The following is a 17,564-nucleotide window of genomic DNA, read 5'->3' as shown; positions in this document are numbered from 1 at the left end:
CTTTCTCTCCATGAGTATAAATTAGATATGGCATTGCTTATGCCTTATCAATTAGCATAACATGTTAGAAATCAATAAATATTACCACTGCTGCTATCAGAAAATACTAACTTAGTAGTTACTTTATGGTATGCCAGCACTCTTTGTTCTAGTGATACAGGCATAAACAATTCATACAAAAATTTCCTAATGTTATAGAGTTTATTATCAGATGATATGAAAAATAATTAAGTAAAATACATAGTATATTAAATAAAAGATATAATATATATAGTTATGATGTATTGATTAATAAGCAGAAAGAGGAATATTTCTGATAAAAAATAGTTTCTTTTAACATGGAATATATCTCATATTGGTATTTAGTACCAAGTGTCTAATTTTCAAAAAAAGTGATACAATAGATTTGTATTAATTAGAGGGGATGATACATTTTAAATGTATCTCATTATATAATATAAAATTAAAACATTGAAATTATATGTCAGAAATGATATCTGACATTTAGGTCAAAAAATGCATTGCCAGTGGGAATCAGTAAACCTCCAAACTGAACCCAACTGTTGTTATTTAAACAGTAAGGTAGTCATGCTTCACTATTCCTGGAGATAGACTAAATGACCCAAGCTGCTCTTATGGTTATGATATTTCCTGTCTTATTATACACTTAATACATCTATAGTCAGCACAGAAACACTTTTGAATTATTAATCTTAAAGGTGAAATTGAAATGATGGAGGTTAAAAGAAAGGGAGAATTGCTTTGCTCTCAGAAAAAAAATGATTATTAAAGTAAAAAGATAGAGAAAATAGAGTGTAATATGACTTTAATTTTATTTGATTGACTATTGACTTCAGGTCTTTTAAAAAAGAGAAAAAAATCAGCAATAAAACAGGTTTAAATAGAGAGATTGTCCTCTCTAGTTTCTAGTAGGACAATGGTGCCAAATAGTAGAGTGGGTAATTTTTTTCCCCCTAATGTTTCATTCTTTCCTCTAGGGGTGTATAGCAAAGCTCGCCCTGTTCTGAAAAAGGTACAAGTGGATCATTTGTCTGATACAGGGATGGTGCTTCAAAGCTGTGCTTCTGCTGTTCTGCAGGCAGCTAGGAAATGGAAATGTGGCACTGAAAGCCTTCGCAAGTGCTCTCATAACTTCCCAATACCCACCAAGTCCTGCTATGGAGTCAGCCTGTCCAAGCTTCTGATTCATTTTCTTTCTCTCAACTGGCCTCAACTGCTGGATATGACTTTCACTTTATCAACAACTCTAACAATTTCTCTCCCTTCCTCCCTCCCTCCCTCCCTCCCTCCCTCACTCCCTCCCTCACTCCCTCTCTCCCTCTCTCTCTCACACACACACACACAGCCTCCAAGCATGATAATATTTACCTATCAGACAGCATTGATATTATCCAATCTTTGTCTATTATTTATTGGTAACTAGAGGCCTGATGCACGAAATTCATGCAAGAGCAGGCCTTCCTTCCCCTGGCTGCGGGTACCGGCTTCTTTCTGGCACCCGGGACCCGGGCTTCCCTTGCAGCACCAGCTTCATCCAGAAGGTCGTCTGGAAGGATGTCTGTTCTAATTAGCATATTATGCTTTTATTATTATAGATGAGTTATTGTTGTTGGTGTTTTTTCTTTTTTAAAATTTTTCTATGACTTAGTTTCCTCATTTCCAAAATGTGGGAAGGAGTGATATATATATATATATATATATATATATAGACACACACATACACACACACACACACACAAACACACACACACACACACACATATATGTATATATATATATATATGTATGTATATATATATATATATATATATATATATATATATATATACATACATATATACAGTCTAAAAATGGCACACATCTTTTTGCTGTTCCCATTTATCACTTCAGAGGAAAATTGTGAGTTCTTTTCTCTTGTCTCTTTTTTCCCCTCTATTTTTCATAATCCTTTATTTCTTTCATTACTGCCACAATCCCCTGGAATCCTACCTCCAGCCTGGATAAGCAACACAAGACTTCATGGCTCTGTATCTCATTCCTATAGCTATTCTGTAAACAGATGCAGATCTTTCTAAGAAAGCATTTTAGTTCCATTAATACTTTCTGGGTAAAATATCTACCAGACAACAACAAGCAAAGAGAACAAAAATATATAGTTTTTTACTAATATTGAACAACTTTCCATTTCACTGCATTATTTTCTTTGTACTATTATGCCTTCAAAATATCTTTCTCTTTTCTCTGCTCTTTCCATTGACTCTGTCTCATCAGGAAGAATGTGTAAGCAAAGTAGAATGTAAAGGGAAAAGAAAATCTGAAATTGCATGAGATGATTATTTAGTGGTTAACATTGTAAAGGGCAAGGAGCTAGATAGAAATCTTAACCCAGAAATCTTGAACTAGAGTGAATTCTCTATTCACCAGTAGAAAGTAGACCATGCCAATGTGGTTCTGAATGATGACGGCAACAAGAATTAGAAAAGAAAATCTGTTTTGCCCTGAAAGGTTGGAGTGGGTCCTTCAAAGGTGTGTGCCACTTCTACTCACTCTGGCCTAGGTTTGAATGATATATTAAGGATGAATTTTTCAGGACAAAGGACTGGGTAGCTGAGAGAAACTGGCAGGGAGAATAGTTCAAGATAAGCAGGGTTAGTGTCACTGTAGAAAATCCTACTGTCAAAACCAAAAGAAATCTATTGACCCTTGATGGTATATACTTTATAATCATGAAGTATACTCACAAGTTGGAACACTTAATGTTGAGAAAACAGACCTCCTACAATTACCTTTAGGTGAGGGTGAGCAAATCCATTAACTACAATTTTCAATTGGGCTAAACAATTTTCACTGTTTTAATCAGGTCCATGATCCTATTGCATTTAAAACATCATATTTAAGTGTGCTTCAGAAAATGAACTTGAACATCGGGGGAATATTTACATTTGAATCCTCACTACTTCCCAGCTACCTACCCAGATGGATTCCTGCCTATTCCTCAATTTTCTAAAATGGAGAATCAAATGTATGCAAAATGAACAGGACTGTGCCTGGCTGATATATTTATATATGACAAGTTTTATTTTAAACAGTGATTCATATAATGATGAGTTTTAGTCAACAGAGCTAATATGATTCAATTGATGAAAACGAATTGCAGAGATTTTCCTTCTGTGGAAGATGGTAAATTGTAGGTTTTGCCACTCCATTTTCATTCTCTCTGAAATTACAAATGGAAAACTATACTAACATCTTCACAATGTCTGTGCAGTTTCCTGGCCTGATTAAGATGTAAGAAGAGCCTCTAATGAATGAGAATGCCACAGAGTGTTTTGCCACAAATTAGAATTGGGCTGTAATTCTTTTCTACATCAATGTTTTCACTTTAAATGCAGTGTAACAGCAAAGCATGGACAGAACAGTGTGGGAAAGCGGCTGCCTCCCACTAATCGGCACAACATTTTCTCTGCAATCACAGAGCAGTGATTCACATCGGCTGCTCTGTGCACGGCCCGAGTTTCCTCTCACTGGTGTGGTGAATAGGATGAGAAGAGGTACTAGTCACAAAACTAACCTGCTTGCATCAATGGAGAAAAGGGCCATGACTTTGCTTGTCTGATGCGTGGCAGTGAACCCTGGACTAGGAATCAGGAAGCCAATGGTGTTAACTCTTACTGTGTTTTTGTGTGGACACAGTCAAGTGGCTTAAATTCTCTCATTTAAGTTGTGTGTGTGTGTGTGTGTGTGTGTGTGTGTGTGTGTGTGTGTGTGTGAAAAGAAGAAAGGGAGAAAGGATTTTCCCAACCTGTTTGAAAGAGTTGTAATTAGTAATCAATGAAACAATTGCTAAGAAAAACTAGTGTAAAATGCCTTACAAATGTGAAAGGTTATTTATTATTATTGCCCTTCTTGAGAGAAAACTCATTCTCAGAATGCACAGGTAACTCACAAGGGATGGTTTTGTGATTAATCATTATCAACATCTTCTTACAGGAGTCTCAGGGTCACGTGTCCAGAAATATCAGTCATATAACTCCTTATTCTGCTACCATGGATATACATTTCTCTTGACATTTAACGCACATGAAGTGGCATGCAAACAGCAAGATGATGTATACATTATTCTTATCAAGTAACAGCTGGAAGAAGTACTCCTTTTGTTATCAGTAAATAACTTCAGATGATTGACTGACCTCTGAATTTGAATATACGTCTGGTGGGGAAGAGAAGTTTCAAGGCAGAAAAAGAGGGTGCTTGGAAATGAGAAGGGATTTTGAAGGAGAGGGGGGTTGGCAGGAAAATGAATATTTCTGGTTTCTAATATTGGCTCCAGTTAAATCTTGCAACTAAATTTGCATCCATGCATCCATCTGTCCACTCAATAAATACATTTCAATCCTCTGCTATGATAAAAGCACTATGCTAGGGTGTAAAGACACGGTTTTGAATAAGACATGTAAACTGTCTCGGCCTCCCTGGGAGATAAGCGGCCAGGTGGGGCAAGAAGAAGGCACCACAGTCACACAGGAGAGGTATCAGAGGAATCAGGGAGGGCTTTTTAGAAAAAAGTGACATGCAAGTTGAGATCTGAAAATGAAATAGGAATTAACTTATTAAAAAAGAAGAGGAGGGAACAGTATCATTGGATCAAGAGAACATGGCCTGTGAAGGGAACTGAAAGTTCAATAGAAACTCCTTTAGCCTCCCATCACTCAATATTATTGCTACTATTCTGCCAATTTTATGCTGAAATCTCATAGCAAGCAAGCCTTTTCTACTGTGCCAAGGGCATTTTCTTCCACTGCCTTTATCAACTAAACAAATAGGTATTTCACAAGCATCAGTATGAGAGCTTCTGTAGTAATTTGGTTCCTCTAAAGGGTAGAAAATGGATGTGTTTGGCTTTGGGAGATGATGTGTAACGGTAAGAAAATATGCAATATTTAGTGTGTGAAGTGACGGATAGATGTGGGGAAGTAGGCAGGGACCATGACATAAAATGTGATTTGAATGCTATGGCAAGGAGTTTGAATTTCATCCTAAAAAAACTGAATAGACATATAAATATTTTAAATAAAAAAGTGATATAATTATAATGCAATATTTAGAAGCATGATCCTGTCTTGGCTGGGGTATTTAAACATTTTTGATCAGATCATGTACCCCTCTTAGTAAATTATCTTGACCATTCCCCCTCAATAAATAATATATGTGTGTGTATGTATGTATGTGCTAGAGGCCCAAATCTTTGTTTGTTTATTTTTGTAAAATATTCATATTTCAATGATAACAACCCAGCATGTCCATCCTTCTCAGGGAATACATTTTCATTATAGCAGGTGCCACATAAAGACAAAGCCTTTCCCAGACTGACTATTTCTGGATAAGAATATCAGGGCTACTAGGGGAAAGGTTACGGAACAGTAAGTTTTGTGTGGATGTGTAGCTGCAAAGGCAGCAGCCAAGTCTATATAAGTATGAAAAAAATTTGTAACATATTTGGAGTCAAATTCAAAAAACCCCAGCTCATTCTTAAGCATTTTGATTTTTTTGATATGGCAGAATGAATAGCATTTTAAAGTAAAAATAATCAAAATACTTCAAATAAACCTCAATGATATAAAGACAAAGTAAATAATGATGATGAAAATTAGCATACTCGCTATATTGTTTCATCATAAAATATAGTATAGATGTGATAAGTAATCAAAGAGTAAAAGATTATTTTAGGACTAAAATTACACATGTATTATCAATCTAAAATGAATCTAGGACACCAAACCCTCACCACTGAATTAGCAGTAATTTCTAGACCTGCCTTGACACTAACTTAAAGTTTGATATGGCAACATCATGTATTTCCTACATTTCTTTGTGTGTTTTTTTATTGATTTTAGAGAGAGGAAGGAAGAGACAGAGACAGAGAGAAAGAGAATCATTGATGTGACAGAGAAACATTAATCAGTTGCCTCCGGCAGGCTCCCTGACTGGGAATCAACCCCGCAATCTGGTTATGTGCTCTGACTGGGAATCAAACCTACCAGTTTTTTGATGCAAGGGATGAAGCTCCAACCAACTGAGCCACACCGTCCGTCCGGAGCATGTCTTCAGCTATTTTCTTTTTTTTAATTCTTTTACTTCACTAAGTAATATTTTAAACATTTTAAATTCTAAAATTTTGCATTCTTTTGCTCTCTGGCCAATTTTGAATCTCCTAATTGTTTTGATTGCTTCAACTGTATTGCAAAAATAGTAATAACAACCCAAGCTGATCAAAATCTTTTAGAACTTTGTCCACTATGTTTTATTAGTAGAGTAATTTAAAGTGTTCCCATCTCCAAGTGCTGGGATTTTACTTGCCACTAATTCTTCAAAGGATTTTACTGACATAGGCACCCCATCTGGAACTTATTCCAGTCTAGACTCCTCCCTGCTACATCTGCTCATGTGCTTAAATCAAAATTGAAGATCTTGCTCTTACTTCATTTTGTCCTGTTTCATTTGTCAGCAATATTTTTATTTAAGTTTAACATCATAGAATACTGGAACATATTTTGAAGGAGACATTATTCTAAATAGATTTATAAAGAAAGATATTTAATAGCACAATCTTCATGGTCTTTTTTCTGAGCATGGAGTTCAAAAATAAATTTATGAAAATGTTTGGCCATGTGAAATACAACGCCATTAAAAAAAAAAAAAGTCATATTCCGGAAACCAGAAACTCTAGTTGGTGAAGTCACTCTCTCCTCACAGTGTCATATTCACAGATAAACCTTAGTCAACTTACATATTAAGTGATAAATAAGGAATTTCAACATATTGTGTTCCCAACTGATGCTTAACAATGCACAGGGGAAGTATTATTTGTGTTAATAATATGAAAGACCTATTTTCAAATCTGTTTCAAATCAGGAGCTTGCTTTCCCCCCACCAAAAAGTTAAAAACTCTTTTCATACTGCTAAAAAGGGTGATTTCAATAAAGAAATTGAGTCTAAGAAGTGTAAAGAAAGAAAAAGTTTCCAAAAAGAGAATGTAGCTGGTTGATGAATTACAGTGATGGAACTCTTTGATTAATAAGGTAGAAAGCTGGGGCACCTAAACAAAGATGAAGACCTATGGCTGTTCTGCAAAATGATTGGGGATGCAGGAAACATTATATGAGATCAAAACAATATTACCTCCTCCCCCCAACAGAGAACCTCTTTATAGTCTTCATAGAATTTATTCTCATCAGCACACTGGTTCAGAAGTCATTACCAAAGAATAACTAAAAAATTGGAAGCTTAGCCCAGCCAGTGTGGCTCAGTGGTTGAGCATGGGCCTATGAACAAGGAGGTAACCTTTCCATTCTTTTTTTCTTTTTTTTTTTTTAAAATATATTTTATTGATTTTTTTACAGAGAGGAAGGGAGAGGAGTAGAGAGCTAGAAACATCAATGAGAGAGAAACATTGATCAGCTGCCTCCTGCACACCCCCTCCTGGGGATGTTCCCACAACCAAGATACATGCCCTTGATTGGAATCGAACCTGGGACCCTTCAGTCCGCAGGCCGATGCTCTATCCACTGAGCCAGACCGGTTAGGGCAACCTTTCCATTACTGATCAGGGCACATGCCCGGGTTGTGGGCTCCATCCCCATGGGGGACGTGCAAGAGGCAGCGGATCAATGATTCTCTCTCATTATTGATATTTCTATCTTTCTCCTTCTCCCTTCCTCTCTGAAATCAACAAAATATATTTTAAAAAATTTGAAGCTTAGTGAATATGCTTTATTTTATTGCATAAAATTACTACAGTAGATGGCATATAAAAATACTATGGCATACACAATATTATTTTCTCATCATTCTTAATTCAATTTCATTACTTTATAAAATGTTGGGATAAAATGCCATCCAGCTATTGCTACAAAGACTATTTGTAAAGGGCAAAATCTATCCAATCATTAGGATCAAGATGTTTTTATAGAGTAAGCAAATATCTAGAAAGTCACCATCCTTTTCCTAACATCACCCCTACCCACTATCACCACAAGTATACCACTAATAGAATTCTATCTGCTTGTTATACATTGCAATTCTACTTTGTTTACATGAAAATACTTGTAATTTACATTGTTAACTGTCAAATGTAGGTAGTCTCCCTGCTTTATATCCAGATGGTACTATGAATATATCTTGAACTTTATTACTAGCAGGAACATGTGCCATGTATTTATTTCCCCAGTGGTGGAAATACATATTTCTAATATTTGAAATCTATTTGAATGCAAAAATTGACTCTATCATTGGCCAAATAGGCCATTAGTCAAGCAATTCACATTTGGATCACAAGTAGACTCAATTTCAAAGAATTGATGAAATCGCAAAGTAGCAATGCTGTCCTCAAAGATAAATATACTAAATTGAAATGGGGAAAAATGAACCCAAAGCAATTCTACATAACACCTGTTCATTTACAGTGGATGTGGACACATTTCTCAACAAAGCTATGTTGCCTAAAGCAAATTAAGCACATTGTATTTAAAATATGTGAAAACAGATAATACTCAGGTGCACACTCAGTGAATTGCACACTCTGACTGAGCATCAAAATGCTAGAGAAATAGGAGCTAATAGACAACAAAGGAAAATATATTTTAAAGGCTTGGCAGTGGTGCTTTTCAAAAGGCAAAAAACAGACAAGAGGAAGATTATAAAAGGAGAGGATTTAACCTATTAGATGAGTGAACATGGATGAGAACTGGAGGTAGAAGACTATGGAGGAATAACTAAAGATCATCTGTGATTCTAATCTGTATTTACAGGTTGTGTCCTGAGGGTAAAGAGCTTTGTTCTTCGAATAGGGCAGATCTAGTGTCCAATCCCAACTGTACTGTTAACTATGTAATTTGATTCAAGGTACTTCTTTGAGCCCCTATTTTCTCTTATTCAGATGAGAATAAGAAGTTTTACCTCTCAAAATTGAGATAAAGATCTAACATCACAATATATGTGTAAATATCTATTAAAGAGTATGGTTTATGGTAGACACACATATGTACTCATTTCCTCGATTTTTCATCCAAAGAGGGAGCATCTTAATCTCTCTAGACAGTTTTCTATCTCAGTGCTTTGTATCATCATGAAAGAAGTATCACACTGGAATAACTATCAGAAGGCTAGAGATGTTAGCTCAGTTTCCCCAGTTCCAACAGGGGCATACCTGGCATAATGTGCTTTTCATTTATAAAGCTACTAGAGGCCCAATACATGAAGATTCCTACAAGAATGGGCCTTCCTTCCCCTGGCTGCTGGCAGCGCCTTTGCTCTGGCCGGAGCTGCCTTTCCGCCTTCCCACGCTGCCCAGAGGCCCAGAGTGGGTGGGGTTGTGCAGAACGCCTGTGTCATCACCATGGCAACGATGCAAGCATCCCACCCGCCCCCAGCCATTTGGTGCCTATGTATGCAAATTAGCCCACCATCTTTGTTGGGTTAATTTGCATACTCACTCCTGATTGGCCAGTGGGTGTCATGAAGGTACGGTCAATTAGCATGTTACTCTTTTATTAGGTAGATAAACAGAACACCCCCGATAGCTTCTATCTGTACTTGAGAAACAAAAAAAATTATGGTTAGACAACAGGATTTGTTGAATTAAACTGAATTTGTTACATAAAAATTAAACAATGCACAGTTCAGAAAAATCAGTAAGGGAAACGATAAAAATCAATGTTTAAAAAGATGTTCTTATTGATTTCAGAGTGAGGAAGGGAGAGGGAGAAAGAGAGAGAGGCACATCTATGATCAGAGAGAAACATTGATCCACTGCCTCCTGCTGGGGATTGAGCCTGCAACCTGGGCATGTGCCCTGACTAGGAATTGAACCAGCGACCTCTTGGTGCATGGTCAATGCTCAACCACAAAGCCACACCAGTCAGGCAAATAAAATCAATTTTTAATAAAAAGATGAATTCAACATTTTTACCTTCAAGGAGTTTAAAATATGCTAAGAAACAAAGGAATTACATATAGCTAACTATGTGCAGGGTCAAATGGGATTGCTCAGGAAAATGGGCCACAGTGACAGGCTGATTAGTATCCCTTATCCCTGTATGTTGAATCTATCAATAGAATTTACCAAATGCCTGCTTGTGCAAGCAAGAATTCAAAGACATTGCCTCTTTTATTAAGAATAGGTCTTCTTCTGGACCTAGAACTAAACTGCTTCTTTTGGGCTATACTAAACTTTTCTTAAGTCACACAAGGCAGGACTTTTACCTGTATCTATTTATTTTTCTTTTCATGTTATTCTCTGAAACTGTCATTTATTTTTCAAAAGAAAATACAAAAGGAAGTGATAGATTATATCAACCCTAAAAGAGCCACTCAATTGTGAGTAACTTGAATTTCACATGCTGTTAATTTGTGCTTATTCATGTTCTAAAATAAGATGGAAAAATATTAAAATGACCAATTGAAGCCAATGGGACCATATCATTGTTATCGGTAGGGTGCTCCATGTGTCCCCATTTGCTGCAGGTGTAAGTGGGCTTCCTGAGGCCCCCATGAGAAGATGATGGACCATAGAAAGCTTTATTTCTGCGGAATAACCCCCTGGATTTTCAAGGTCCCATCTCCTTCTGTCCTTCCTTGGAAAAAGTCCCATTTTGTCTTCAGCAGAGCGAGGATTGAAGCCATTGCCCAGAGTTCCTGCTCCAGGTTTACACAGACCCGTCCAGCATCCGGCTAAGTTAGCTTGTGTTCCCAGCTGCAGTCCACTGCACGTGGACCTGGGTCATGTGGCTTCTAGGGCCACATGGCAGGCTAGTGTGGGGTCATGGAGCTAGAAAATACAAAGAAGCAGATCCAAAGCAAGAAGACTAAGAGAGCAAGAGTGAGAGAATTGTTTATGTGGGGATAATGTACTCCCAACTTTTCCCAGGTTTGCATTGCACCCTCCTAGCCAAAAATCTTTGCTCCCAGGTTAGACTGACTGGCAAGCACCTGCCCTACATCACCCCAACGTCACTGGGCATGTGTCCATTTCCCTTCCCCGGTGATTTTCAGGGACTGAACCAGTGGCTGCAGCTTCCTGGAGAAGCTGCCCAGGTGACCATGCTTATAATGTCTGGCCTCCCTTAGCTCCTTTTCTATTCTTATTTTTAGCTAGCTAGTTATGACGGTAACATTGTGATCTGTAGATAATGACACTTACCCTAGCCATCTCAAATAACAAGTTAATAATGAACATTTCCGGCATGTTAAGGCCTTAGGCAGCCTCTGTGTGTGTCTAACCTTCTACAGAACTTGCAGAAGCAGGCCTAGCGCTGTAAATCTGCTAATTTGTGACAAAACTATGACAAAGGTGAATTATTAGGTGCTTACTGGTTTCTAGGTACTTCGGTATGTATTATTTTATTCTCATTACAACTATGTGAATTACGTAACTTTATCAATATATTTTATAATACAATTTATGCAAAGAGAGGTCAAGTAGCACAATCAGAACCACACTGCTAGGTGTAAACAGTCATGTTTTTCAACCTTTGCACTACATCAATGTTTGCAAAAATTGGAAACATTTTAAAAAAATAAATCATTTTGGATACCACTTAAAAATAAAATTCCCAGGCCTCTCCTTTAGAAATTCTGATTTTGTATTTTGGAGTTGGGCCAGGAATCTGTACTTTTTTTTATTGAATTTATTGTGGTGTCATTGGTTAATAAAATTATACAGGTTTCAGGTGTACAATTCTATAATAAATCATCTGTATATTGATTGCATTGTGTGTTCACCACTCCAAGGTAAGTCTCCTTCCATCAACATTTATCCCCTCTTTACCCTCTTTTACCTCCCCTCAACTCCCTTTCCCTTTGGTAATCACTATACTATTGTCTGTGTTTGTGAGTTTTGTTTTTGTGTGGATTTTTTTTTTTTTTGCTTAATCCCTTCACCTTTTTCATCCAGTCCCCCCTAACCACTCTCCCCTCTGACAGCTGTAATTCTGTTCTCTACCTATGAGTCTGTTTATATTTTGTTTTTTAGTTCATATTGTTCATTAGATTTCACAAATGAGTGAAATCACATGGTACTTGTCTTTCTCTGACCGCCTTATTAAAAAATGGGCAAAAGATTGGAATAGACACTTCTCCAGTGAGGACACACAGATGGCCAGTAGACATATGAAAAGATGCTCAATTTCATTGGTCATCAGAGACATGCAAATTAAAACCACATTGAGATACCATATCACACCTGTCAGAATGGCTATCATCAAGCCCTTCCTGGTTTGGTTCAGTGGATAAAGCATCGACCTGCAGACTGAAGGGTCCCAGATCTGTTTCCAGTCAAGGGCACATGCCCAGGTTGTGGGCTCAATCCCCAGTGGAAGGCCTGCAGGAGGGAGCCAATCAATGATTCTCTTTCATCATTTATGTCTCTGTCTCTGTCTCTGTCTCTGTCTCTCTTTCTCTCTCCCCTTTCCTCTCTAAAATAATAATCTACACTAATAAAAGAGAAAGATGCAAATTGACTGTACCTTCATGACACCCACCAGCCAATCAGGAGTGAGTATGCAAATTAACCCAACAAAGATGGCGGGTTAATTTGCATATGCAGGCACTGAGCAGCCGGAGGCAGGACACTTGCATTGTCCCCATGGCGATGATGCAGGTGTTCTATATCGCCCCAGCTGCTCCGGGCCTCTGGGCAGCATGGGAAAGCAGAAAGGCAGCTCTGGCCTGAGTGAAGGCGGAAAGGCAGCTCTGGGGAGTGTGTGTGTGTTTATATATATATATATATATATATATATATATATATATATATAAAAGGAGAATGGCTATCATCAATAAATCAACAAATAATAAGTGTTGGTAGAGAAAAAGAAACCCTCATGCACGGTTGGTGGGAATGCACATTGGTGCAGCCACTTTGGAAAGCAGTATAGAGTTATCTCAAAAAATTAAAAATGGAACTGCGTTATGGCCTAGCAGTTCCAATTTTGGGAATATATCCAGAGAAAACCAAAACACCAATTTAAAAGAATATATGCATTCCTATGTTCATAGCAGCATTATTTATAATAGCCATGATTTGGAAGCATCCCTAGTACCCATCAGTAGATGAGTAGATAAAATAGCTGTAATTTCCTTCTCTTTATGGAATACTACTCAGCCATAAAGAGAAGGAAATCTTACCCTTTGTGACAGCATGGATAGATCTGGACAGTCTAATGCTAAGGAATCTGGAATTTTAACAAAATGTATCCTAGGTTATTTTATCACCAGGCAAGTTAGGGAAATACTGGGCCATGTCATAATGTTGAGGTGGCCCAGAACATCCCCTTTTATGAGGCTTTTATGAGACCCTACTCTCCACCCCTTTTTAGAGTATTTCCTTAGCACTTGCCTCATGTCAAAACCTACTCCCTGGGCAATAGTTTTGTATCAGCCATTGACACCTGAGTATGAATTTATAGTGCTTCCTCTCCTCGGGAGTGTGCAATTTTAGCTTTAGCTCAGGATGTGGGAGGAAAGGTTCTGCCTTATGGTTAGGGAAAGGAATATTCAGAACTCTGGCAGGTGAGGAATGTGGGAGGAATGAATAAGAAGCTATTTTTAGGACCCTTGAAATAACAGCAGAGGAAAGGTAAAACTGTTCTGAGTTAAACTGAGGATGTAAAGAATAATTATGTGAAGTTAACATTTTTGTGTAGGAATTCAGGTGTTCACTTGGAATTTATACTTTAAAGTGACTGAGGGTAAAATGTAAGGAGAAAGAAGAAAGCTATGTTGCTGACAGGAGAAAGCACAGAGATTTCCCCATAAATACACTGCCTACATCTGAGCTGTGAGAAGCGCACAGATTTCTGGTATAGTGCAAAACTCAATAGCTGAAATGACAAACGGGTCTTATGGCTTATGGTGAAGCATTTAATCAGCTCAGGAGTTCAATTGCCAGGGTAGTAAGGGATACCCTCCCTTGTGTTTTGCAAATCAATACATTGTTTATCTTTCCCTGCACCCTATGGAGTAATGCTAGATATAATTATAAAAACAAAACACATGGGATGGGATAGAATATGCTTTGAGGCAGCATGTAAATACTATCGTTATAAACTAAAATGATATGGGAAGGAAGAACATTCACCCTTAGTCCTAGTAGGTTCCGTATCAGAAAATGACAGATATTTTATTTCAGATGCCATTATGTTCAGTAACTTTTTATTTTTGTTTTATGTAGCACCAGTAATATATGGAAATTCCAAAGCCATAACAGTGAGCATGCAGTATACTGAAAATATAGTTATGAGTTGCTGGTGTGTTTTGTTGATGCTAATACTAGGGTCACAAAAAAATCTAATTAATTATTTCTTTCTAGGGTGACAATATGGATAATGCATGAATAAGTAAAATTTTTGTTTAATTGAACGACAGTTATTTAGAGGTTGATTAGCTAAACTCTGCAGTGAGACTGCCTGCATTGTCATCCTGGCTTCACATACTAACTCATCGTCCCAGAGAAAATCATTTAAACTCTCTTATTTTCCAATTCTGTGAAATGAGAACAAAAAGACACATATTTTGTTGTGACTGTGTGCATTAAATGAGATATAGAGAATATATTGTTAGTTAGTGTCTCAAAGGAAATATATGTGGAACATTCCAATTAAAATAAGTGAGGAAGAGATTATGATCAAAAGAATTAATAACAAAAATGTAGGTGGAGTTCAGAGAAGGCAATAGAAATCGTGCAGGAACTGTGAGCAAATAACAGCAACTCTGCCACTAGCCTAAGACCCAGAGACAAGAAAAAGGGGTCTCTGGAAGCTGAAAGGAGAGTGATGTTAGCAGTACCCATTGTGTTTCAGGAAGATATGATTTATTCTGGTCGCTTAGGCAATGCTTTTCAAGCTTGTGGCTCCAGGATCCTTTTTTGCTCTTAAAAATGATTGAGAACTTCAAAGATCTTTTATTTATGTGAGGTTATAACTCTCGGTATTTACCATCTTGGAAATTAAAATGTAAACTTGTACATATGTGTATTACTTTATTTAAAGATAAAAACAACAAGCTCAGGGATCAGCACACTTTGTCTGTGAAGGGCCAAGTAGTAAATATTTTTGGCTTGGTGGCCCATAAAGTCTCTCCTGCAACTATTCAGCTCTGCTGCCACAGCACAAAGCAGCCATATACTGTATGCAAACCAATGAACATGACTCTATTCCAAAGAAAACTCTACAAAAATAGCAGGCAGGCTATTTGCAGTTTTCAGGTTGGATTTTGTCCATGCGCTGTAGTTTGGCAACTCCAGATAAAGCCATTAACATAAACCCATTCACCTGCTAAACCTGGTAATATAAATGGCATAGTTTCTATGATAAACATTTTCCAATATGGTGAGAAAAGATGCAGTTTATTGGTTTTACTGATCTCTAATGTCTGGTTTAATAAGAGAGCTGATTCTCAGATCTGCTTCAGCATTAATTTTATTATAATGTTATTTTGGTTGAAGTACACATATTTTTCCGTGTATAAGATGCCCCCGCCCCCCACTTTTCCAACTCCAAATTAAGAAATCAATATTTTAAATAAAAAAGAGAACACATTTTTATTTAGTAATTACTGCAGGTAATGTGCACATACCAGTGCTATGATATTATGCAGCATATCGCTTTATTCAGCCTATGTTGCATCACTGCTTTCTTCTTCATCACTGTTAGTTCCAGACATATCAATTTCTTTAACTTCTATTGTATCACTGCTGTCTTCTGAGTCACTGTCTCTATATGTGAGATCATCCTCATAAACTGGTGGCATTTTCTGAGCTTTGTTCCTGTTCTCATGGCCAACCCTTCTCTCCTCATGAAATTGAAGCACCATTTTGCCTTTCCTGTAAAATCAATAATGTTCATTTCACTCGCAAACATTCTTGCCTGACATTGAATAAGCTTGGTTGACACACATAAGCCACTCTGGAGCTGCTCCATAATCCAAGTCTTAAGCCTCTGCTCCAAATTTGCCCATTTTGCTGGTTTTTCTCTTAAGGCTGTCTTCGTTTTGTCTTCTTAAGGAGTTGTTCTTCCTGTTTTCTCCACTGTCTGATCATACAGTCAGTGGGAGGAGGTCCAAACTGTCTCTCTGCAGCTCTATTTCCATGCTCTTTTGCAAAGCTGATTACATTCAGTTTGAATTTTGCAGAGTAAGACAATCGCTTACTGGTATTTATCTTTTTATTTTTTGACATCTTTATGGGCTCAGAACACTCTGGTCCCTGTTGCATCTGCACATTCTCCACCTCCACCTCCAATTATGGCATCAGCTGAAGTCAATAACAATAAGGCTCATGATTGGAGGAAGCCTGTTTGACAAGGTAAGGGTACTAGGCACCCGCTGGGCTCCCTCCTTGGTTGACGTTCGTGTATAAGATGTCCCTTGATTTTCAGTCTAATGATTTTAGAAAAAAATAGCATCTTATACATGGAAAAATATGGCATATGAAGAATATTCATCCTTATCCATATGTATGCTAGAAATATAAGGAATATTTTAATAATCTTTTGAGATAGTTGTGGATATTCATTTTTGATACTACATCCAAACTCAAATGGTGGTTGTATTTAAAGAATAGTTGTAATATAGAATCTAACACAACATCAATTTATTTTACATTAAAACAACTGATCTTCCAAATATTGACAAATTTCATTATACAATATTTTAAAATCACATTTACTGATATTACCATTTATCTCAACAGAAAAGTCTTTTAACTATTGAGAAGGTACCAAGCAGATAAAGCTTTTCCATTATACTAATCTTGGCTTGAAAAGTTATCACTGACAGCAAATATTGTCCATGGTTTCCCTTGACATGGCAGTCTCACTTGGTTCATTTTCAAGGCAATATCTGCCAAAGGGCTAAGTTTAAATAATCAGAGCTTGCAAATCAGTTCTTTCAAGTAAAAATAAAGCAGCTAGAACAGATTTCCCATCATATATTTGCCCAATTGTTTTTCTTCAATAGTCCTCAAATGTTGGTGTGCAGTGAAAGTGTTTTATTTGTACTTTCCATTTCATCACAGAGAACATTAAAAAGATATATATTTAAGAATAGAAATATAAAACTTTATTTTTATTGTTTCATAAAAACATGATGATAAATACAGTAATATTATCATGGCTGGGTGCCACTGCCTTGATTTGCGGGCTCTAAGTACTGACAGTTTTACTCACTATTGTTTTCGTACCATTAATGCAAACGTCAACAGAGTGAAAAGACAAATACTATTTTAGTGCTATTATAAAAATCCTTTTGGCCTCACATACCCTTTAAAGGGGTCTTGGGTAGCTCCAAGGACTCATATACCATACTTTAAGAACCACTGTCCTACAGCTTACAAATGAGAAAAAAGTGATACTCCAGAAAAAGGAAAAGTTTGGTGTCAAAAACTCAAATAACTTGCCTGTGACAGAATCAAGACAAGTGTTTGTATCTCCTAACTGTAACGTAGAGCCCTGCCCAGAGTACCCTGTGGTCTCATTTGTATACTAAGAAATCTT

Source organism: Eptesicus fuscus, chromosome 13 (genome assembly GCF_027574615.1).
Source record: "Eptesicus fuscus isolate TK198812 chromosome 13, DD_ASM_mEF_20220401, whole genome shotgun sequence".
Lineage (NCBI taxonomy): Eukaryota > Metazoa > Chordata > Mammalia > Chiroptera > Vespertilionidae > Eptesicus > Eptesicus fuscus.
Note: the sequence above shows the minus strand (reverse complement) of the source record.